Source organism: Acanthaster planci, linkage group LG05 (assembly GCF_054643075.1).
Source record: "Acanthaster planci isolate LZ-2023a linkage group LG05, COTS_SCS, whole genome shotgun sequence".
Classification (NCBI taxonomy): Eukaryota; Metazoa; Echinodermata; class Asteroidea; order Valvatida; family Acanthasteridae; genus Acanthaster; species Acanthaster planci.
The window spans coordinates 15,464,875-15,491,127 of NC_141781.1; the positions used below are offsets into that span (position 1 = coordinate 15,464,875).

The window sequence follows — 26,253 nt, forward strand, 5'->3', positions numbered from 1 at the left end:
CACGAACAACTACTAGACAGCAAACAAGAACAAAACAAAACAAAACAAACAAACGAGAGCTTCTATGTCTATCACTGAAAAAGGAATCGTCGTGACTGCAATGTTTCATCCCGCTGGGACATATACTTTTGGATATATAAGGCTTTAAAGGATACTTCTTTAATATCACATGACTTGTCCACTGATGACGTCATCATCCAATGAGGTCAGTTTTCGTCTATCACACATCCCCTTCCAGATATCTGCTAACTTTCAACACGCTGGGCCATGTCCTTTGGAGATACAGGGCCTGAAAGAGTGCACCTTTAATGTCACGTGACTTGTCTCTTGATGACGTTATCATCAGACAATGTCAATATACCCCCAAAGCACTCCCTTTTCAAGATATCTGCAAGATTTGAACCCGATCAGACATGTACTTCAGGAGATATGGGGCCTAAAAAGTGCACCCTTAATGTCAAGTGACTTGTCTCCTGATGAAGTCATTGTTACTGTGGCGGGGTGGGGGCGCTTGGAGGTAGGGGCCTCCTTGGGTTACGAAGGGACGGGGAAGGGCTGAATCGGCACACAGGTCCTTGGGACTCCAAGGATGTAGGTGGACCGAAGCAGGATTGTCAGCTTGCCTCGTGTATAACAATTTATTTCGTCTGCCACACCGTTCAGCCTGCACCTGTGGATGTCAGGGCAGGCGACTGAAATGTTGTAGAAAACATGTACGTTATACTTTCTCCACTTAGGCTTACAGAATATCAATTTTTAAAGAAAATAAATAATCTAAGATACAGTTTGAGAAAAATAGGAGCAATTCAGTTTGGAGTTGTGAAATACATTTACATAACAACGATGTGTGATTATGTTATAATGATTTAGCATTATAAAGACCCACAAATATTACAACATAAGTCGAAAAGCGATGTACGCCCGGGGCCTCATGTCCACACGTACATGTGTGCCGCAGTAACGCTACATGGGCCTACACAGTACCTACACACTCGTACAACGATCGCCAAACTTTATTCTTACTTAAACTTTTCAGGCCCAAAAAATCAAAATTTTTTCCACCCAAACATGACTGATATTTACATTACAATGATCCATGATCTCCTGCGGTTATATTTACATAGGACCCCAGTCATTACTTTCCCAAATAAAACATGAATTATTAGCACCAAAATCGATCTATAATTATGACAAAGTTACCTGTGGACGTCAGCGCAGGCGACTGCCGGAGCCCGCGCACGTAGTAACTTAACAACAATAAGTATGATGTAATAGTTAAAAAGAGCCTAATTTTCCTGTACCTAATTCCTATAAGATGTTATGATAAATGACAATAAGCCCATCCTGGTTAGATATTAATAGTAAAAGTATGGAAATTTTACAATCGAACAAAATAAAGATTTTCTTTCCAAAAATAAGTACCAATAATATTGATGAAATGTGCTTATTTATGTGTTTGTTGGTACGTCTGACTCCAGTAATTAATGTAAATAAACACGGAACCCGACTTGTTGAACTAACGGGATGACCCTGAAGGTAAAATATCGACCAACAAATTATGTCCATGAGATAATAATACTAATCCATTACACATAAATAATCTAAATAATTACAAAGGGAGCTTTTACCCCCCTTACATCACATAACGTCATAGTTCCTGTAAGCACGCCCTTTCAAGATTTCTGCAGCATTTGAACCAAATTGGATATACACTTTTGGATATATTGTACTTTAAATGGTGCACCCTTAATGTGCGTGACTCGTCTGCTGAGGGCATTGCCTCATCACATGAGATCAATTTCCGTTTCTAAACCTTCCCTTCCTAACTACCTGCAAGGTTTCAACCCAATAAGACATGTAAAATACAATATAATGCAAAACATTATACTTACTGCTGAAAAGGTACAGATTAAATTTTTAAACATTTGTTCTTTTGGCGTTCCATACAATGCGATCTGCTCTCGGCAGCACGTGGTCGGCATTTTGCCAAGTACCGAATATAATGCCCTACGCACTCTGCGCCGTTTGTGTTGCAGGCAGATATTGGGCGTCCAAACACACAGTAGCATATGCACAGCATTGTGCGAAATTGGATTTCCGAGATGGCAATTTATATTTTAAGGGGGTTTTCGTCCGGCGCTTCATGTGTGTGAAAAGTACATCAGTGATGCGCTTCATGCAGCTGACTCCAATGTTTTACATGCCATCTCATGCACAATTCACGCTTATATCTCGTAGGGTTGATTTTTTACCGAATTTGAAGAATAAAAGAAGTTTTTTTGAAACTTCCGGTCTGATGACGTCATCAGCCCCAATCTTCACATACGTGTTGACAAGGTAAAGATGATCATCTACATCAATTTTCAGGCGATTCAGACAAACTTCGCCACAGACATCTATTCAAAATGAATTTTTAGGAATTTTTAACCTGTCGGTAGAGGGCGCTCGATAATTAGGTGATGTCATCAGTAGATGATCTGAAGAATATAATACCACGACTGACTAACACAGTTAAAAACAACTTGATACCTATTACCATTTTTAAACGATAGACCACTTCCGGTTTCGACCGGAAGGAAGGGTCATTTTATATGACCCACTCGAGACGAATTCAAGACCACAATATATCCTGCCACTTGCTGCAAACAGAATGTTGCGGGAGGCCACGGTTGATTTTATATTGATTTTTATAAATTTAAGGGATTATTCAAATATTCAATATTCAATAATAAATCACTTGATGACGTCATTGTGACATCATGTTTTGGCACATATCTATACGATAATGATTATGTCTATGCCAACTTTGAATGCTGTGCGTCAAAGATTAATGGCAAAAGTCCTGCACAGAAAAAACGTGTGCAAAGTCTATGGCCTTTGGGCCCAAAAAGAAGAACTCCCCCCAAAAAAATAATCCTGAAGATTCCAAAAGCTTTTTCGCAAAATTGCAAAAGCAAAAAAAAGAAAGAAAGAAAAAAAATAATAAAAAAATAGCCGTTTCAGCCGTTGCCTGAAACAGCTTAAAAGCCAATAAAAAATAATTAATTAACAAAAACAATAGCTGTTTCGGCCGGGGCCCAAAAAAGCTAAAAAAAAAAAAAATCCTGACGATTCCAAAGGCTTTTTCGCAAAATTGCGAAAAACCCAAATAAAAAGAATCTTGACAAAAAGATGCGAAAAAGAAAGAAGAAAAAAAACACGGGAAAAAAGGAATGCGTTTTTCGCAAAATTAAAAAAATCCAAAAAGGATCTTGACAGAAAGAATGCCTCTTTCGCAAACTGCGAAAAAGCCAAAAAGAAAACACGACGGAGAAAAAATGAAAGTCATGACAACAGCTGACGACAAAAAGTTACCGGTACAAAATTGACTAAAAGATAATAAAATACAAGAAGGAGGTATTAACCCTAAGTACAGAAGAAGATTTAAGCTTTGTCACATAATGGGAAAGAGGGCTTTTTTGTAATAGGTCTTAAACTGACCCACGGACGACTTCGTCCTGATTTCATCGGAAATGGCATTCCATAAACGGGGACCGGAAATGACATTCCACAAACGGGGACCGAAAAAGCGAAGGGTGTTCATTGAGTGGACAGTGCGAGTGAAGGGAATAAACATATTGTTATGGGATCTAGTGGAGTAACCGTGGATTTCATTGACCGATGTGAAGTACGAAGAACACGTACTAGGGAGAAGATTATTGATATTTGAACATTAAAGATACCAGTGAATAAGTGAATAAGTTGTTGATGTCGGTAACAGTAAGGTTTCTAAACGTGCAAAAAGGGGTGCAGTGTGGGCCCAAGAGTGAGACAAGGTGCAAGTACAAATAGCCTTTTTTTTTTGAGTGATAAGCAAAGCGTTCAATTTGTTATTCGTTGTGCGTGCCCAAACAATGTTGCAATAATTTAAATACGGAAGAATAAGAGAAGTGTATAATAATAAGGGGTACTCGGAATAAAGAAACGTAATTTGGATAAGACATTTCTTATGAGAGGCAATTTTGTTTATGGAAGAGATATGTTCTGTCCAAGAGAGGTTTTGATCGATGATAACAACCGAGAATTTGGAAGAAGAGATCCTATGAATAGAGTTACTGTCGATAACAAGAGGACGCAAGAGGATATTCTAATTCCACTTACATTAGAAACTAATGTCAAAAAATGATGTAAGGGTGTTTTCTGAGGGAAAAAAATGAATAAAGTCAGAAAACCTGGGAGAAAATGATCATCGAAGTCCCACCCCTGCACATTTTCAATGGCCCGCTCACACTTCTTGCGCCAAGGCCATTTGTGGGCATGCGTGCATAAGTATAAATTTATCAGTGAAGAGGTCTATTAAGAGTAGAAAGTAAGCAGTTTCTTCATGCTTCAAGACTGAACTGTTTCCAAGGAGTTCTTTGTCTGTGTGTTTATCCTAGCGTATTTTCTTGTGTAAGTTAAGAGGTTACAATCTGCATAGCTATACTGAGAGGGTATTGCAATCCACACATGCCAGTTTGTGTTCCACAGAGCGTGTAAACTGCATTGATCTAAAAAGCGCAAGTTTTGTCCAGGAAAAGAATGGAATTTTGTAATCCAACAAATCGGTTTTCCTCAAGGCAATCAATTGTCGTATGTCTTTAGTTTTTTTGTTTTTTTTTACTTTTGCAGTGGTGAAATTCACAATGCTTCTTATTCAGTTAAACTGCACTGCGTTTGAAACAACATTTCTCAATTACGTTCATAATTTTCATACATTCTGATTTGCAAATCATGCTCATATAGCGGTTTTCACGTGATGTACCACGACGGGAAAAGGCTTTTCAGGAAGCAGATTTCCAATCTGTGTATTTCAATTTCATCTGCACCAGAATGTTGAAAGACTTCAAAGGCGCGCACATTTCCGCGCACATCTGTGAAAATTGAAAGCTGACCACCTACAAAAATCCCCTGACTGCAAATCCTCTATAGTGTCTTTCTATATCCACAATGATCCAACAATTACATTTTGGTAATAATTTCTTAGAAGAAAAGAAGCTCAACTTACAGTTTTTTCAGGTAACATAATAATTGGCCGAGTGTTGCGAATGCATGGGGGACCAGATTCTGAAGGATCGTGATAGCTCTGTTTTTGCTAGATCTGATGATCCGATCTTACCGGGACTGGATTTTCTCTGGCCGATCGTCATCTCGCAAAAATTCTCAGCTCACATACTCGATGTCACCACCATGAAGATCAAAATCGTTCTTTCTCACACACACACATATGCTGTCCAGGATAAAAATCTACTCTACCCAAAACTCATGAATATAAACAGTGAATCCGTGAACAAAAAATTGGGTGCAAATACAAACAAACGCAAATCTAGTTTGTTTAGTTATTTAGCGGGGTGAAAATTACGTATGCCCGCGGAAACTACGAGGTTTGGGTTAAGACTCCGTTTGGTGGGAAAAATTAGTTAAATTTTTTTGGCCAAGCCGAATCGGGGTTCTGTGTACTATGGGTGTTCCACTGTGTGAGAATACACAATAAAACTCAAACTAATCATGCGGAACAGATCTGTCCAAAAATAGGCAACAGCAGTGAACAAGTATGAGGACATTGGCCTTGAATTTGTCAAGATACATTCAAATCAGACAGCAGATCAGACTTTGATATAAAGTAAAACTACGTATTTCGTATTTCGCAATTGTGATTTGCATAATTGCATACAATTTACATCAACGCAAATTGATAGGGGAACGTTTGACCGAAGAAAAATGCTGTGATGGTTTAAAATTATGGCCATCAGTGCTTGTCATAACTTTGAGTGTCAAATTCCTTACAGTTTATTGTATCAACTCAGTCCTTCGCATTTCAAAACGTGCGCCGAATACACACCGTGGCGAAAACACTGAAACGTGTTTTAACCTCCACGGATAGCATGTATAATTTGTGAATTAGTATTCCGCTAACGTCGCAGGAAAGTTCCTGATCCGGACTAGCAGAAAAGGTTACTGGCCAGGCGAAACTCAGGACGCCTTGAGCGTTCGTCCTTCTGTGCATGATCAGTGCTCTCCCCCGCTGTTCGAAGTTAAATTAATCAGGGAAATTTGTGTCAGGATATCAGGTATTTGACTGGGCTGGTTATTTTTAAGGACAGACAAAATTGACTGGGATAGGTGTTCACCAGTTAAGTTTTGAATTGCAACTGCTCTTAAATTTTGTACAAGCATCGACGAATTTACTTCGCCTTGTGTCTAGTTACTTTTGAATAACTCATTTATACAGGCGTTTGATACCTTCTAAAAACCAGGTCCTCTGATTTTTCATAGGAGTATATAACGTTTGTATATGACAATCGGTAACAATGACGTGAGATTTATATCTGTATAATAAATTAACAAATGAATATCACGGTGTAATGTTAAAAAAGTACTGAGACATATTCCTAACACGCGTTTGCTGAGGTTAATGTAAACACGACATATTAAATAGAAACAGACACTTATTTTCTTCACTACCATCGTAATGCATTCCTTTTGGTCTCGCCGAAAACCTTTAAGTAATTATTTTTTGTTTTGTATTTGTCTCTGAAGGGAGAGATGTGTTGTACGCACATTTTGACAACTCTTTTAAGAAAACTGGAAGTGCTTGTCTCCAAAATTTACGTTAAGTAGAAAGATAGAAAGGATTTTAGTATTCATACGATATTCGAGATGGCGTAAGTTATACGCGTCATTTCAGCTCTAAATATATAGTTAAAAGAAAATCCCAGATATTTGAACGTTTAGCGGGCTCACATTATGCGTTTTTAGTGCAGTTCATGTAAATGCTGCTTTGTGTTCCAAATAATCTGACTATAAAATTTGGTTTTAGCATTTCAAGAACATTTTATTTTTGGTCTTTATGTCGATACTACTTTAATTTTATATTAATAGCATTAAATACAGCGAAATTTGTAAAGTCATCCAGGGCAGAAACGTCAGTGTAACAGGTACTGCACTAAAATTTGCCAGAATTGTGGTTGTTTCAGTTGTAAATTCTGTTTATTTTGGTAATCTTCTGTCCTTTCAGTCCATGAGAGTAGACCACTGAGCAATGTTTACTCACAGGTATTTCTGTGAGTAAGATTTGGGTTCACAATTCGAAGAGAAAAACCTCAATTAAAATGAATAGCGTCTTCTTGTAAGGACCTCAAACCATGACAGCGCCCTCATTTAGAATCGTCTAAATATGAATATCAAGTGTGGCAGTTCGAGTGGGCTGAAGAATGGATCTAGGTCTTGCCTTTTTCTGTTTGTATTGCTGCCGGCCCCAAAATACATCTGACAGGATGAATTTTGATTTCCGGCTGTGTACGACGGAGGAAGACTTCGGATCGGAATACTCAGGCTAAAAGGCGCAGTTCCTTCTCTGCCCAGAAAAATACAAAATGCGGACGAGTCGGCCACTGAGGATTCCCAAATGATTTGGGCCGACTTCTGTATCATGGTGCACAACGTTTGATGTAACAAATAACAAAACGTAACAATAGGCTGTTTCCCTATGGTGCCGTGTTTTCACAATCTGCCTTAGGACATGCGTAACCAACCACGCAAGGCCGGAAAATGATACACTGCTCTCCTTGGGATTGATTCCATTAAGCGTTGGTCGATTTAGCCTTGCTCAGCGTGGACACGTTTCTCAACCAATGAGATAGACCAGCCCAAATAAAAGAGTATATCTTTGTCCCCTATTAATAATTTCCGATAAGCAGATATTTCTCACACTTGCCGTTTAAGTCTCCACCTAAACCTGAAGCCATTTGAAGATCAGGCACCAGATATTCTTAAAACAGCAGGAGTAACAGCTAAGGCTTGTTTTTTCTGAAGACAAATCAATCGGCTGTATCAGTCCATGGTGGAGGTGGAAGTAGGGCAAGTTGAAAAGTAGGAGTGGGTTTTCTACGAGACAAACGATTGAGGAGGAAGTTCCAACCCAAATCGTATAGTGTATGATTGATTATATGAGTCCGTACATTACGTCGTTAGAAAAATCGAGCAAAACCACATAACCCAACCCCACATACCAACCATGTCACTATAATAATAAAAATGAAAAAATGAAAAATTTAATGACGATTATTTTTATCATGACATCACTTCACATGTCCTCTAGGAAACATGCCGTGCCTTCCCCAATAAGTTTGGTGCTGCCCGTATGTTTCCTTATATGTGATAAGAAGTCGCAATTTAGATGACGTTACCACGACGCGACACACTATTTTCTTTACATTTGCAAAGTACCATTCCGATTGGATAGTTCTTAGGATAATGGACTTCGAATACTAGCAGCTTTCTGGTGCTTTCAGGTGACCAGTGATGACGTCATTAAGACGAAATTTCGAATCTTGAATTAATGGTCGATTCATGTGCATACTGTGGGCACCTAAAATAAAAGGTGTACAGACCAAACAGAGAAGGGTGTAAAAAGGGCAAAATCGCAAAAAAGTTAAAAATTTAAACATATTACAGACATTCATTTAAAAAATGAAAGTAGAACAGGTGTCCAGTTCTGTTCTGCTCTCGATAAACATGTTGATTTGTGGGGGTTTTACTGAGGACGTACCAAAAAGGTGAGGCAGATTTTGGTACTTTTTTGCATTTGAGTTAAAAAGCTACCCCCTTGTCGTGGATCATATTCAATCACATATTCTACTGAAGGTAACGGCAGAAGCGAGGATTTCTTATGAAGTCTAGATGGCGTTTTGCCATTATGTTCTTCGTGGCACATTTTGCGTTTCGCATAAGTTTTCCTGACTTTTGCGTAAATATACGCCCAATGTTGTGAGTAAATGTTTTGGGTTACTTATATTTACAGCCCACGTGTTACACATTAAGATATACATGTATAAGGAGTGAGATAAGAACCTTCATTTTTGACATGCCAGACCATGAGGTCAGTTCCACACATGTGCACGTATAGCGTATTATGAATAGAAAGATTCAGCGTTGAGTTTGGATATTTAACCCCAACCCCGTAGGTTGTAAAAATAATTTCCTATTGAAATTGGAGGATTTAGGACGGATAGGATTAATTAATATTCAAGTGTGTGCCTGAATAGTTGAATCTGGAAGACAGCTTTGACTCATGCATATGTACTGGCACTGTTAGACTTGCTGTCAGTGACAAGTCGTCATTAAAGTGGTATGATATTAGGGCAAATTACGTCACCGTCTTTGGAATTTCTTCTGAGAGTTTACCAGTCACATTTCACGAACATCTGTTTCCAAGGATGGATTTGAGCCGGGGAGATGTTAATTAATTTTCGAATTTTTTTGCCCTGCCCGACTCGTATTTAACACTATATATTCAGTGTTTGCCCCCAAAGGCTTGTGAAAAAGCCACAAGTGTACTCGGGTGGGACTCAAACCCACCATCTCCAAGACTTCGGGGGCAAACACTGAGTAAATAGCGTTATAATACACGTCAGGCAGGGCGCCCGAAAAAAATCCAAAATTAAGTCACATTTCAGTTCAATAACAGCATGTTGAGAAAACACCACGATGGGTGCAGTCTCGTCACATCTTGAAGATGACTTGAGGCCAGAGGATTCAGCCTGTCAGAGCAGTGGGAAGACAATAAATACCACTGCAAGTACAAGATTGAAGCCATGGTGAGCAAGGCTGTTCTGCAAGCTGAAGCTGAATTACTGACAGAGCAACAATAAATTGAGTAGCAGGAGCTGAAGATGCAGCAAAGAATAGTTGAGCTGCAGCTGAAGGCCAAGATTGAATGTGTGGAGGCTGAGCAGAGGGTATACGTCCAAAACAAAGATGACTCGTTCCGTAGCACCCTTACCTACCCTGTTGATGATCACCAGGAACCGTCCCAGAGACAGGAATTGCTCCACCCAGACTCCTCCAAAAGGAGTGGAGCTGACCGCAACAAAGATATCTGATAACAACAGACTACAGCATCAGCAGAGACTCGTGGAAACACTACAGTTGCCAAAGGTGAGGTTCATGGTGGATGAAGGTGACCTCCTGAGATACTGGGAGTTCTGGAGAGCAACGTTGACAGCAAGCAGATCAAGGATCCGGCTAAGCTGATAAAGCTGTTGCATTATTGTAAAGGCAATGCAAGCTTGCTCAGTGATGGAGCCAGTGCAGGGGTATGCTTGAGCTAAGACTGTACTCAGCGAGAGATTTGGACGTAAATACAAAATTGCCGATGCATGTGAATGCAAGAAGTCTCAAAGGTTTCACCTGTGCTTCCCATGATGGGATAGCCTTGAAAGCAGTTGCTGATAACCTGAGTGTCTGCCTTCAGACTCCTAAGGCCATGGGCTACGAGAAGGAAATGGGCATCAGAGTTTTTTGAAAGAAGTGGTGGAACGCCTGCTTACTTATCTGCGCTGTAGATGGCTGCGGAAGGTCAGAAAGACGGGGAAAAGGAAAAAGGCTGCCTGGCATTGATTACTTGGCTGCTTATGTTGAGGATCCTACGGGGGAAGAGAACAATCTAATTTAAGGGACAGCCGCCTGGAAGAAAGATCGAGACGCAACTCAAGCACACAAGACGAGACAGAAGAGTTAGTTTGCAGTCACCTCTACAACAGAGACAATGAGCAAGAAATGGTTATTGTTTAAAGGAGATCACAATCTATTCGGCTGAAAGAGTTTAAAGGGAATGGCACTTCAAGACAGACTGAACTATGCCAATTAAGAAAGAATGTGCTATACAGTTGTCTACGTAAGGGACATGTGACTGTGGCATGTAAGCTTAACTGGACGTGCACTATGTCCGATTGTGGAAGGAAACATACAAAGTTGCTTCATGTCACACAGACCACCTAGCATCACAATCAATGCAGCACAGCCGAACACTCAGAATGTTGTCACAAATACCCCGCTACAAAATGGCTATGTTGATTCAGCGTTGGAGGCAAGTTGCAACGTCACTGTGCTACTCGAAGTACCTGGTCAAGTTCAGGCTGCCCACCATGCAGTCCTGAACCCGATGAAAGCAGACAAAGTGCGAATTGTGTTTGATTGCGTTGCCCAGAGTTCAGGTGTGTGCTTCAACGTTGAAATCTTGCAGGGAGCGGATCTGACGAATAAGCTCAGTGGTGTACTAATGCGATTCAGAAATACACCTGTTGCCTTCATCGCGGATGATGAAGCGATGTTCCACCAACTTTGAGTACCAGTCGCATGTGTGTACACTTGTTCGGGGGCACTTGGAGCACTTGGAACTTGCATTATGTCAGACGGCAGAAGCAACGTGATGAATTCAGCCCTGAGGCCTTGAAGATTGTTGGGTGGAACTTTTATGTGGATGAGTGTCTGGTGCGTATGGACATTGAAGAGAGAGCCACAGACTCGACAAGCGAATTTAGGGGTCTTCTGCAGAAGGGTAGTTTCAAGTTGACCAAATAGATCAGCAACAAGCCAGGTGTCCTGAGGTCTGTCCCATCAATGACCGAGCGAAGCAGTTAAAGAGTCTATACTTCGATCTTGATACTCTTCCAGTTGAAAGAGCCCTGGGTATTAGTTGGGATGTTAAAAGGGACTGTTTTGGATTGAAGTTGTGGCCAAGAGTCAAGCCGCGGTCTTTTGAGCATTCTCCATTAAGGTTTTCAACCTCGTTCATCCTTCGAAGCAAGCTGTTTCTCCCGGTGTTAACAAAAGCGAGGCTTGACTGATCCAGTACTAGACAAGAAGGGGCAGACATGGTGAAAATGGCCACAAGAGCCGCCAGATGTGAAAGATCTTGAGGTAAATCGATGTTTAAGCCACATAACTTTGGCAAAGTGAACAAATACCACCTGCATCACCTTACAGATGCGTCTGAAAAGTGACCTATCTTAGCATGGAATAAAAATGACCGAGGGGAGCTACACACCAGTATTGTGATAGCTAAGTCGCGCCTAGCGCCACTGAAAACATTGACGATTCGGCGCCTTGAGCTCGCCGCTGCAACCGTAGCTGCTAAGGTTAATGTCGCAGTGAAGAGAGAGAGCTTGATGTGCAAACATGACAGACAGTACTATTGTCCTACAGTACATCAAGAGAACAGATGGACGTTATCGCACATTATTTTGTTGCCAACAGAATAGTGACGATACATAATGCTTCAGAACCAAGCCTGTGGCATTATGTACATAAAAAGTCAAACCCAGCTGATAACCTAACAAGAGGAATGTCAGCTAGTGACCTTAAGAAGAGTCCATTGTGGGCGCAAGGGTCAGAATTCATATGGAAAAAAGAAGACAACCCCCCTAACGAGTCAACAGAGGTAGGACCAGTAAAAGAAAATGACCCAGAGCTCAAGAAGAACCAAGAGAACCGAGTGCAGGTTACTACTACACTACTCGTCTTGGCACAGGCTAAAAAAGGCGGTGGCAAAGATGTTACGAGTTAAGGAGTACCTGCAGGACAAAGCCAATCGATGGCCTAGTATGTCATTGGATGATCTTGACAAAGCAGCGCTGGCAATTACGAGGTACATGTTCAACGACAAGCCTACCCAGAAGAGTACAAGACACTAAAGAAATCGGGCAATCGCATTGAGAAATCTAGTCCACTCACCAATGTAGACCTTAAGATAAATAATTGTAGCGGAAAGTATACAAACTTTCTTAAATTTACTTGTACATATTGAATTGTGAAGTAGTGCGTACGTGTCCTCTGGGTATGTAGTAAGCTCTTTGGTCTGCGTGTGATTGCGAGTGCGTAAAGAGGGTGGAACTTGCTTTTGAAGTTCTAGCAAGTGAAGCTGTAAAGATGTAAGCTCATCGTGCTCTTGCTGTGGCGTATGTTGTGTAGAGGCGCGGGCAGACTGTCTCGTAGCAGTAAACAGCTTTTACGGTCCAGCCGTTCACTTGTGGGTGCATTGTAGTAGATTTGGGCTAGGCTCACGGTGCCGTAGTGCTTTGTGCATGGGGGGCATGTCACTGCATAGTACCAGCTCTTAGCGTCAATAAAGGGGAATGTCGTTCATTAAAAATCTCAGAAAAGGTCAAGAATTATGCCAGGATCAAATTTAGGGCAGAAGACAAATTTTAGCTGGTCATTAATTAGGGTAAAACTGAAACCATTGATCCATAGGTCCTAGATTAATGGGACCAAGACTAAACTGTTACTTTGCTCAGTATAAACAACTTTTCTATTAAAGTCCAAACTTCTCAAACCAAACGATCAATTAGGTAATTAGATAATTAATGCTAATTAGGGCAATATTACATCTTGTGAACTGTACATCCTAGAACAATGGGACCAAGATTAAACTGTCACTCTACTTAATATAAACAATTTTTGTCTAAAGTTCAAACTTCTCAGACCTAAGGATCTATTAGATAATAAGCTAATTAATATCAATAAGAGCAAAATTGTATCTCGTGAATCGTACGTCCTAGAACAATGGGACCAGGATTAAACTGTCGCTATTTTCAATACACACAATTTTTGGTATTAAGTCCAAACTTCTGAGACCCTAGGATCAATCTGATAATTAGCTAATTAATATTAACGAGGACAAGATAGTAACTTCTAAACACTATTCTGGAATTTTGTACTGTTGAGACTTTGCTTCGTGCTCATTAGTTTCCAAAGACAGCGGGACTTTCTGACCCACTTCGCTGTGTTGCAGGAATTAATGCCATTCATCGTCATCACTGACCACTGCAACTATAGTCGGTGGCTAGCTGTACACCTTTGGGATCTACTTCGACTTGAGAAGACATCGCTATCAGTATTAGACGAGTTTCAAATCAAATCGCTTGAATTCGTCAATCGCCTTTGATCAGGCCCACAACCAGAACAATGCTGTAGTAAAGTCTGCACATGGAGGACTTGACCTACTTAATAAAAACGACTACATGGCAATGCAATGGAACGTGTTGGCACCTGAGCTTGTCAGTATCACTCGGGAGTATGAAAGCGAATACAGCAAGACCACTTGTCCCTCAGCTGGCTACAACCAACACCATGAAGGCTATGCATTCCAGAGGAATTTCAAGTCTGATGTTGAGAAGCTGGTAGCGATGATGGAGCCGACTTTTAACCTGTTTGGCAATATCCCAACGAACTTGATGTACATCAGTAACGGCCAACCGAAGGGGAGAGAAGATGAAATGTCGAGATCGCTTAGGACCACGAAGGCTGAAAGTAAAGTCTTTACCACACGTTTGTATCAGAGCGCCTATGTGCAAAGTCGACTTAATAGTCAAGTTAACCAAGAGGGTCCTCTTACTTCCCATAACTGCCTCCAAAAACACCAATATCATCTCGTATTTATCGCCTAGAAACTGGTACAGAACCTCAAAGGGGTGGTTGCGTATCGCAGAAATGAGGTAATCGGAGTTATAGAATATGAGCCAAAAATCGTGCTGCCAGCTTTTGCAAACGATGGTAAAATGTATCACGCCCCCAAATTGAGCATACTTCCTCAGCTGAAGACAATGTGTCAACCTTCCATAACTGATGCAGCAGCAGGGTCCTCTTCAGTCACAGGGTCTTCTTTGACCCTGCCTTAACCTCCTATCGAGCCCAGCACTGCCAGAAAAGGAGGAGTGGGGTTGGGAGGTTAAAGATGGCAAGCTGCAGCCCCGATGGACCAGCAAGACCTTTGTCCCTGGAAGGATGAGCCCTACACTTTGACAACAAAAGCATGTCGATGTGGTGAAAAAATCTGCCTTCAGTGCAACTGCAACTGCAATATGACATCTTGTCTACCATTTTGTAAGTGCCGAGCGGACTGCTGAAAGGACAATCCTGTGGACAGTGAGAAAAGCTAAATCTGCCTCAAAACGTCACTGTCACTAAGGAGACTCCTTGGCTGATAATTACCAACAGCATTGATATACCAGCTACTCTCCGTGAGTCTTGCATGTTAATGTAATTAAATGGAGATAGAATTACATGGTAATTATATGAGTATGCAATTGATCCTTGCATCAATAAACTTTACGTCACACATGAAAGTGGATTTTGCCAAGAAAATTGACAGTCTCTACCCCACTGTCTTATATACGGTTTAGAAGTTACCATTTCATCCAACTAAAACTAATTAACTGATCATTTAATTAATCCCAAGATGCGACTTTTGGGAATGTGCACAAAATCGTTTAATCTGAAAAGAGTGGTAGGCCTAATGTAAGCTTGGTCCCATCGCTCTAGGACGCAAGATTCACAAATACAATTTGCCCTTATTAACATTATTTAGCTAATTATCTAATTGTTCCTTAGGCCTGAGAAGTTTGGACCTTGTACAAAATTTGTTTATATTGAGCAGAGTGACAGTTTAGTCTTGGTCCCGTTGTTCTAGGACCTAAGGATCAAAAGTTACAATTTTGCTCAATTATCACTTATTAGCTAATTATTTAATTGATGACAAAGTCTGAGAAGTTTGGACTGTGCACAAAAGTTGGTCAAATTGAGGAGGCTAACAACCTAGTCTTAGTCCCATGGTTCTAGGACCAACAGTTCAGAAGTTACAGGTTTACCCTAATTAAGGCCTTAATTAGTTATTTAGGCCTAATTAATTGCCAGCGAGAATTTGTCTCCAGCCCTAAATTTGATCCGCGCATCATTCTTAACCTTTTCTAAGATTTTGAACACAGCGAGTCTTAATGCATGACTTTTCCGTTAAGAGCTCCTACTAACACTGACACTGGGCAATGCATTGCGGTGTTGTTTATGCAGTGCCACATTAAGATGTGCAGTGCGTAGATAACTGTTTTAGCAAAACTGGTTGATCGCGATGGATTCTAATCACTCAAAATTCGTATTAACACATCTGTCTTGAAGGCAACATTATAGCCGTACGTAGTTAAAAGGTTGTTTATCGCCATTTAGCGTTCACAATCCTGGTATAAATCAGCTTATTTAGGGGTGCATCAGGATCTACGATAGTGAAATTGGTGTTGAGAAGAACCATTTGAATTTTTTCCATGACTGATTACATTTTTAATACTTTGCCGAGCTGAACGCTGATTTTCATATAACGAGACTCCAGCATTATTTTGTGTATAGCAGACATTGCTGAAACTGCAAGGTAAGGGACCTCTTTAAGAAGTTGTTCATGTAGTTTTGGCCCAAGGCTGGATTTTGATTATGTTCTGCATATTATTCCTTTAATAATGCACGCACAAATATGAGTGCATGCAAGTTCAATAAAAAAGGGTCAACCTTTCCATGTGCGACATGACACATGCACACTGCAAACATACATACATTATTTTCATTCATTTTGGACATGCGCTTCTGGAATACCTTAAAGCACAGTAAATTAAGACAATTTCAACTTACGCGTGCACGTCTCGGACGCCATGAGTGCCTGCGTTCACGACAGTCCTCCTTGTCCAATATAAACGTTGTGCGAAAACAGTTGAAATAAACTGATGCACAGTCTAGGTGACAGACTTGTGACGCTGGGGACAAATTAACCATTAGGCAGGGGAACAAATTTACCTGTAGCCTGGGGCACAGATTTCAGTAGATCATGAAATGTGTTATAGTATACTTTTACCGGGTTGCGTTGCGGTAAAATTGTCCGGGGGACACATATACCAGGGGAACAGTTTTACCTTCCACACCAACATTTACAATAAAAAATCCCCAAACGGAGACTGTGTGAACAACATCCCTCGCGCAGTGTACATGTCCATGCGTGTTTTGTGTCGTGTACTACCCTTAGCCAAGGCGTTTGTCATTCGTCGCTCCAAGGCGTTCGTCCTGGTTCAGCTGATTTGCATAATTCTTAGGCCGCGCGAAGTCGCTCTTCGCCTTGATTTTGCAATGTATGCATGGGTGTACCTACGCAGCTTCACACTATAGGTTATCGAGCGGCTGATGCGCGCTGCGCTGCGACGAATGACGAACGCTTTGACCAAGGCTAGTTGTGTACCTGAAAAGAGCCTGGAAGTAGAAGGTCACTCGGCGAACTTCCAGAGCCCTTGCGCGGTCCGCCTATGGGGATTTTACATTGGGCCGTCCTATCATGGAGATATTTTTCGGAATAATAATTCCTACCTCAAACCAACCCATGAAACACTCATGTTGGAATTTTACCTTTGTCTCGCTCAAGTAATATTTAGGAAAAATCACCTGGTGATGGGTAAAAACGAATTTCATCAACAACTTCTCACGCCTGGCGATATTGTACCTAGGTCTTCTTGTTCATGTACATTTTTGTTCACTGCCCGTGCTTACGTGAAATTATTGCCTTTAGTCGATGGGTTCCATGTTCCGTTGATTCGACATAACGCAGTTGTTATCAGCCTTCGTTAAATAATAGACTAAAATCCTTCGTAAAAGTAGATTATTGCATCAAGTGTATTACGTTATAAATCAAACAATTTGTGAAATGTGTTGATCTATTTTTATTTCGACTTTTACCGACAAACTACCAAAAAATTCCAAACTGTAAATGTTCATATGCGTACTAGACCGCCGTATTGCACTGTTCGTCATTTATTTTAGATTTTCGGAAGGGATGGGTCAATTCTTGGCAGGATATTTCTCTTTTCAAGTAATAAGGTCAAGTAATTTTTTAGTTCCATAAACTGATATACAAACAAATATATTTCCAAATCTCTTTTTACAAGGTGGATTTTTAAGAAGTACCTGAACGAAAAGAAATTACAAATTCTAAGACCTTTGCACGTTATTTTTCCTATCTAAGGGTTCCGGAAGCGTGGCATCAGGGGTGAAAACTTTCAGGCTCTATATTTTACACACAGCGCAGTAAACGTTCATGCACAAGATCGGTCCGATGTCCGTAACACATTTAGACAGGACGTGCGTGACATACACGAGTACGTGTACCCCTTTGCAGTACAAACATTGTGTGCAAAGCATCGGTAGTTTGCCGTACTGCCGTACGGCGGTTGGTGTCCTCTATGGCAGCTCAGGTTGTTTACTGTTCGTTAGCCGGGATTTTTGCCCTTTAACAAAAACCGGAGAGACCGGCTTGGCCAAGGCTAGTTGACACTTAGTCAATTTACCTTTTCACTAATAAATTCATTTGGCCATGGCGACAGAAAAGGTAACGAACAGCCTGTACCCTTGGAGCAGCAACGCCCACAAAGTAAGACTTTTTCTCCACGCGGAGACTTTTGTCACCGGGTCAGTTCCCGGTCATGCCTGAACCTGACTGTTTTATGGTAGCTAATACACATCTCACGTCCCCTTTCTATCTACATTTCATTATGCTGCTCTGGAAGTACACGAATACCAGTCATAACCCAAACAGCCGTGACCAGTCAGCACATGTCTGTAAGCAATGAGACCCAGTTCCTGATAGCGACCATATGGGCTCCTTGGGGTGACTGATCTTTCAATAATTTCTTACTCTGCAGTGGTTGGGGTCTAGCCAATAGGAGTCTACAGGCTTGTGGTGTATGCCTGGGGTGAGCCCACAATGCTTTCTTGATTCTATTAAACAACATTCTCAAAAGTCTTCAGAAGGTTTGCATTACTTTCACGTGATGGGCAGCCAAGGAAGGATGGCATGAGGCATCATTTCTTCGTGTGCAACAGCACTGCGAAAAGCCATCATGGATCTTCAAGACTCCATCTGACTTGTTTATTCAACCAGGCCAAGGCCATGAAGATCGGAGTCAAACCAACCAAAGCTTAGAGGCAAAGCTTCAAGCTAATTCCAGGGAAATCAAGCATTTATCGTCCTCCCTTGCGAATATGCAAGAGTTGTCAGCCACTTTACCAGACAAAAAGGAACTACAGCCCGATACAGCTTTGACAGTCGGCTAATATGCCGCCCAAGAATACTTTGACTGAACCACACATTCTCAAAAAGAGATATATCCATGGTGCTACATCCAAACTATGTAGCATAATTACCTTGACAATGAATTTTTTGGTCAGTAGGAAACCTGCTTTGACCTACAGGAAAGCTTTGAGCTGGGCGGTAACGTGGTGGTCGGCTCTCCCCATGCCGCTGGTCAGGGCGACTTTGACAATTTTCCTTGCGGAGATAAGTACGAAACCACTGTGTGTACCCCCCCCCACACATGTCCAATAGCTATCTGGTTCGGAAGTGTGGCGTCACTTCAGTTTAAACCACGCCCACTTAAAGTTACATGCATTGATCGCCTTTTTACATGGAACCATGGAACCGGAAGTTAACGTGTAACTTACGCGATCGTCCAATGGGAGCCTGCAAGTCGTGGCACGTCCAGTTTCTGAACTGTTGTTTTGGGAGGACCTAGTGGCTTCTATGAAACAAGTACCCGCGGCCTCTAAAGCTGACCAGAAGTTGGCTTGATCTTATGCCAGTAAACGAAGAGGACAGACCGTCGTTTTGAACCACACCCTCACAAGTTCCAAGATTCACCCCAAGGACGATCACATTCTGGCCAGGACCGCCATAATTACGGGCACTCGTCTTCCGCTTACAACCCTGGCGGTTACCGGAGATGGCGTAACTGGGGCCAGCATACCCAATCCAGGCCGGAGGAATCATGCCATACAGCCCCTGAAGCAAACAAAAATATGTTTCGATACCTTCTTCTTGCTTATAAGGTAGTCCAGTGAATACCAGACGCTTGAGATATTTCCAAAATAACTGGTCTCAAATTACTTCAGACAGATGGATATTGCAGACAATTTCTGGTTGTCTGATTGATTTCTTTGACGAACCTCTTCAGGTTTGAAGGCCTCCAGAAAATATCCTTTCCAATGAGGAAAAGTGCATTATCCACAAGGAAATTCAAGATAAACTGAGGGGGCCATTTGGCCCATCCACCGTTCTGAATGCAAATTTGTGTCAAATGTATTTGTTATCCCAAAGAAATCCGGAGGTCCGAGACCTGTTATAAATGTGAGAGATGCTTGGTACGAGCACATCAAAATAGAACATATCAAACTGGAGAAAGATATCATGCAGGGTAATGATCTACTCATACCAATTGATCTGACAGATGCCTATTTTTGGGTACCGATGTGTTCTGAACATCACGGTTACTTGACATATTCTTGGGAAAATGTATATTATGTGTTTACTTGCTTACCCTTTGGGCTAAGTTCCACCCCTCGCATTTTTACCAAAATAGTAAAACCAGCTTTAGTGAATGAATTCGTCTGGTTATCTTCCTGCACGACATCCTAATTGTGGCCTCCTAGGTTGACCAAAGTTTGAGACATACCACATTTGTGGGGAATTTACTGAAGTCAACGGGTTTCGTTATCAATAGGAACAAATCTTGCACGAATGAAATCAGCATATCTTGTCTTGGCTTTGAATTCGATTCAACTGCCATGACTCCCAAGGTTCCAAAATGGAAGATTGAAAAGTTACAATCAGAAGGTTCTTGATTACTCTTGAACAGTTTTGTCCGTAGACGCGATCTTGTAAGAGTGGTAAGCATGATTGTTTCAACTTTTGACGCTTTTCCAGCAAGAAAATTGCATTTTAGCCCATTTGAGATAAGCTTAAATTCATGCTCTTCAGAAAGGGCAAGGCAATTTCGATGGCAATATTGCTGTTAGGCCCGCTATCATTCAAGAAATTTAGTGGTGGTTAAATGTCTCTCTAGGATAAGGAGGTGAAATCAGCTATTAAAGTTTGTCCGATTGACTTTATTATTATTATTATTTGCGGATACACCATGTGGAAAATATCTCTTTTGAGTATGTGTGGTTCTGAAAAGAACCGGTTACTTGACGTTTCAGACCGAGAGTGCCTTGTCCGTCTTCGGGACTGTCGCGATCTAACAACACTGCTGCTTATATGCTGTGGGTGATCACTGACGCGTGGGAATTGGGATCCCAGCTATCTGGGTACTGGAGCGTGAAGGTGGGAACAGCGTTGAGGGCTGGTGTGGCTGCTCACAGGCGCGTGTCAGTTGGTGTTGTGGTGCTGGAGAGAGTGCCGGGTATAGGGGACCCAAGTGGCACTGCCGGTTGGAAGTCCGTGGGTATAGGGGACCCGTTGGACAGAAGGGGGCGCCAAATGTCACTAATGTTGTAGCCGATGTCTTGGGGGACCGTCTTGTTCTTGAAGATTTCAATGGCCTCGCGGATACGTCGGGGGTGCCATTGCTTGATGCTGGCAATGAGATGTGCTTCATGCCAAGAGCTACTTGATTATTATTATCGTGGATGCCAGCAAGACAGGCTGGGGCCTGGGGAGCTTTCTGTGAAACAGAGACGGTTAATTTTCCCAGGGTAAGTGGACAACTGCCCAGCAAGATTTCCATATCAACAGGCTGGAATTAACTGCAGTATACAAAGCATTGTGCTCTCTATGCAGTAGCCACAATGCAGTTCATATTCTGGTCAAGTCAGACAATAGCACAACAGTTTCGTACCTTTCTACAATGGGACTTTTAGAAAATCTGTAAGACCCTTGAATGACATCACATTATTAGTGATTATTATTGTGATTAGTGTGTCGAAAGTGTGCCCGCAACCCCTTTAGTGGGCGTTAGTATTTTCCTGGCAGATTCCCTTTCTCGTAAAGAGGAAACGAGCATGCAGCCGAACATGTTTATTTAAGGACATGGCACTCTACGTGCATAATATGCAGCAGACTCACCGTTTAAGGCATAAAATTGGGGATCACATGATTATTCAAAACATCAACTTGTGCGTACTAGGGTCGTATGCTTATAGGATCCACTAATTACTCATCAAAGATTTGTTTAAAACACTCTAACAGGGTAATCTTTTGATAAGCATTATCGAGAAGATTGGCCAGTACTCTCATATTTATGTTTTTAGTCTAAATTTGAGGGCGACGATCGTTGATCGTTGTGCGAAAGACAGTTTGAGAGGCGGAATATTTACGCCTTAGCAAATTCACTCACGCACGTACATCCAAACGGCCTCTTTGCAGTGCGTCCTCTTGGCCGTCGCCAGGTGAGACCTTCTCTCCTAAAATGATTCCATTTTATGCTGCTTCTTGCTGGTGTTTCATTATGTTCACATAACCAGCTGATGCATTATTATTCATAGATTACCTTGGTTGGGTTAGTGTGCATGAACTTGTCATTTTAGAAAAGGAACGTGAACCATATAAGTTTGCAAACTTCCGACTTTCAATGGTCTTGCAGTTGAATCATGCATGACGTGTTGTTGTATTGGCGACCATGCCGTCATTGTTCATGTATTATAATTACGCCGCTTCTCGCCCATTGTGTACACGAAAAGCTAAACATGCTGTGTGTAGCGCGTGTGAATGGGGTGGTCAAACACTGCGTGCGTTCTGTAGGCCGTGTTGCATGTGGCATATATAGGCCAAATACACGAACCTCTATCGCACTGTTTGCCAATAGTAAATGTGTATGTCGGCTTATATTATGTATTATTACATACACAGAATTTGTTGTGTTTTTTAATCTTGTAGACGTCATATTCATACAACTGGGAGCACTTGACTTAACCTACTTGATGAAACACCACCCCTTATGATGTCAAGGTAAGCTGGTGAATGTCAACCACTTGCTCAGGTGGATGTTTCTTGAGGAAGAAAAGATGCAAGCTCATTTTCAAGATTTTCCGTTTTCAAAATTCTTCAAAAATTCATCATTTCATTTAATGGCCGTTAATACCAAAATGAAGGACTTTTGGGGCACTACAGGTTGTGCGGTGTTACTTAAGAATCTTTTGTTCCCAAACCGGCACAGTGCACTGCTGACCTCTTTTCAATAGGGGCCAGATCAGCGTGCAATGGTGCTGTGTGGCTCATCGCTGCGGTGGTGGAGAACTTTGGTCCGCTCGTGGTAATCCGCTCGCTCCTAATCCTCAAACCGTGGTATACTGTTTCAAAACAAGAGTGGATTATTTCCACTATTGAGAGCGAAAAAAAGTCGGTAATGCCCAGCAAGCTCAGTCTTTTGGGCTGAGCACTGTCTTTTGTAATAAGGCCCAACTCTTTTGTCCCAGTTCCCGGATGCCCGGCTCTGCATATAAAACCTATGTACTCGAAAACGGGTCGCCCGGTAGGGAGTGGTTTTAAACATCAAATTGTGTGCTATATTTATGTATTTACGCTCTTTATGTACGCTCTTTGAGATGTCAGGATATACAAAGATTTATTCTTATTGTGTGCCCATCTACATTTAAATGTATTATAATTTTGTAAATGTAAAAAAACCCTTATTGTAACTGAGTTTATATTCAGCGCGCAATAAATAAATTTATTGATTATTTTGTCTTTGTTGACAGATTTTTTTTGGGGGGGGGAATTGTAAAACAATCAAAGAAAATCAACAGGAATAAACAATATTTGGAGGCAGGGACACCGAGTGTTTTGGTGTGTGTCTATCAAAGTGTCCTTCCCTTATCCACCTCATCGGTAGATGGAACACCAACCTTGGCTCACACTGAGGTTGGCCTCCCCAACGCTCTATTTGCTTCTGTTGTTCGGAAGACAATTCGATTTCATGTTGATTTGTTTGCATCACACACCCATCATAAATTGGAACACTGTGTCTCCTGGAAAGCAGATCCCCATGGGCGATTGATGCTTTCTTCTTGTAATGGGGGAATATTATACTTTACATATTTCCTCCTTTCTGTTGCTCACTGCAGTTTTAGACAAGAGAGTCAGAGACAGGGCATTGGTATGCCTTGTCATTGCTCCAATCTAGAGAGCCCAACCCTGGTTCCCCCAGTTACTTCAGATGTAAATCGCTCGCCTACTTACCCTAACACCGGACAGTCTGGTACCCCGCGCCAGTTCCAACACAGAGTACCAAACCTACGCTGGGCTGCGTGGCTCATCTCAAGCAACGCTGGCAAACAAGAGGCTTTTCAACAGACGCTTCCAATATCCTTGCAAGTTCTAGGAGGATGTGTACTGAATAACAGTACGAGCCAGCATGGAAATGTTGGTCTAACTGGTGTAGTAAACGACAAAATAATCCATTCTCTCCCGCTTTAGCGGAAGTCATTAAATTCCTTGCTCATGAACACTCAAAAGGAAATCTTACGCCTCCATATAAGCATTAACAGATCGGCGCTTTCGTCTAATATGGTAGACAATTGAGGGGTATGTTGTTGGCCAACACCCTTTGGTAATAAGACTGCTTAAAGTGTTAATTTAACGGTACCCATGCCTAAGTATTCCAGGATATGGAAAGTCTATACAGTTCTTGATTGTTTAAGTTCCTTACCAGATAACACCGAAATCCCACTTTTAAGTTTGAGCCAAAAGCTTTTAACTCTAATGGCCCTTGTGTCTGCCCATTGCTCACAAACTCTGGCGTGTCTTGATTTGAGGTATTTTAATTTCCTCGAAAGGTCTTGTGTCGTAACTGTCATGGACATCTTGAAAACTAAAAGTAAGGGTGGGGGACATTGCAAAACAGTTTTTCCTAAATTTGAAGAGTGCACGAAATTGTGTGTTTCAACGACACTGAAAGGCTATTTACACCCCCCGACCTTAGAGTTCAAAGCAAAGAGAAAAATTGTTTCTGTCAATAAGAAAACCGCATGAGGCAGTAACGTCCTCAACCTTAGCTAGGTGGATGAAATGTGTATTACGTGAAGCAGGTATAGATGCCACAATTTATTCGGCACACAGTGTTCGCAGTGCATTATCTTCTACAGCATTCGCCCAAGGGGAAGCAGACTGGAGGAATGTTTTTACCTTTGCTCATTTTTTAAGAGCGGTGGAAGAACCATCCTTTGCAAAGCACTTCTGAGTTGTAATAAGTAACGCTGAAGAACCCACCGATGTAACTGGCTTATGCCACTACGGCAATGGTTTTGACTCCATTTATCGTTTATTAGGGTCTCCTTCAGCTCTAAACATGTAAACCCTCTGAAAACTTGTACGAATGTTATGTAATAGAATTCCTAAATTATGTGAATGTATTGAATATGGGCCTAATTGGAATTCTATGAATAATAATGGTACAAGTCGAAGAGGGTTCCCACCCTTTTTCAGCATGAATCGTGTACAGGGAAAGGTTTCCCACCGACCGGCATCTTTCTTTACCACTCAGAAATGATGCCTCATGCCATCCTGCCTCGGCTTATAAACTTTGTCAGTGATAAGTTCATTATTGTAACCCATTCGCACAAATGGCCTTGGCGGCAAGGGCCATTGAAAATGTACAGGGGTGCGTTTTTTATCATTTTGTCTCAGCTTGTCTGGCTTTGTTCAGTCTTTTCTTTAAAAAATACCATTAAATCGTTTTTGCAATTAGTTTCTAATGTAAGCAGGATTTTTTAGTGCTCTGGAAAAAGACTTTACAGATTTTTCCTGTGCACAAGCTTTTTTCCATTTCAATATTTCTGTATCCAGACCCGGACAACACGAGGTTTCCTTTTCCCACTATCTCACCGCATAGTCATTTTTCGTACGTCAAAAATATTTACTTTTCCCCGTCTCAGCCATTATTCTCATCCCAACCTGGGTCCTATTTGGACTTCTTTTTTCCTGAACCTACCAAATAATCATATTTTTCATTTTGAGCTTCAAATTTGAAATTAAAAAATATAGTTCCTTCCCATCTCAGTATTTTAACTTTATCCCAACCTGGACCACCTGTGACCGTTTATTTTTTCCTATGCCCCACTGCATAATCATTATTTTTTCCAGCTTCAAATTTGCCAAAAATATTGTTCCTTCCCATCTGAGCATTTTATCTTTTTTTAACTGGACCTTTTCGTAGTCTTATCATTATTTGATTCCTAGTTCACCCATGAAACTATTATGCCCCCGTCTCTCGGCAAATCTGGCCCAATGCTCCACATCTCACAGCAAACCCGGACCACGTGGTTTTTCCCCCCACACCGGAACATGTATTCATGCTACCAAAAATAGACACCTTTAACATATCTGTAATTCTTTATCGAAATTTGGACTCTCACTTTCGCCCAACTCCATGCCGACCACGTGAAAATGTTTGTCCCATACAGCATACTGACTGCCAAAATATTATCTTATCCTTGAACAGTAAAACCTGACCATGCAGGCTTTTTTATATTCATCCCTCAGGTAACATTTTATGCAAGAATGTATAAATGTAAGAAGTCAGTACATCAAAGGGTCAGCACACGTGTTCGTAAGAGGGAGGAATAAATCTTATCGGACCAAACCCCATCAACGCCTTTAACAGCCAACAACAGACTCAGGAACAGCTTGTGTCTTCTTCGTATCTTTGTTGTATGGTGTTCTATAGCTGCCAAAATTCGTCCCGTCGCTCCGACGTCATGGTATTGAACTTAATTCCGTCTCTACTCTATGGGCGTCCCCTATTTCCACCAGGAATGAGGCGACGGTGACAGCATGATACGACGGAACGATGCTACGGCACGACACCAAGGCGTGAGGGC

General features: G+C 41.5%; 1 protein-coding gene and 1 long non-coding RNA gene across 5 annotated transcripts in view; one reads left to right on the forward strand and one right to left on the reverse strand.

Moving 5' to 3' along the window:
• The window catches only part of LOC110977259 (G protein-coupled receptor 54-like), a 158,087-nt gene that overhangs the window by 14,910 nt on the left and 116,924 nt on the right, over window positions 1-26,253 (reverse strand). The window lies entirely within an intron of this gene.
• On the forward strand, window positions 20,759-25,998 carry LOC110977260 (uncharacterized). Of its 2 annotated transcripts, none has more exons than XR_002597935.2 (3): window positions 20,759-21,132; window positions 22,313-22,384; window positions 23,500-25,998. It is a non-coding gene; the product is annotated as an uncharacterized LOC110977260 (long non-coding RNA). The 2 variants fall into 2 exon arrangements; XR_002597936.2 differs by lacking the exon at window positions 20,759-21,132 and adding an exon at window positions 21,762-21,825.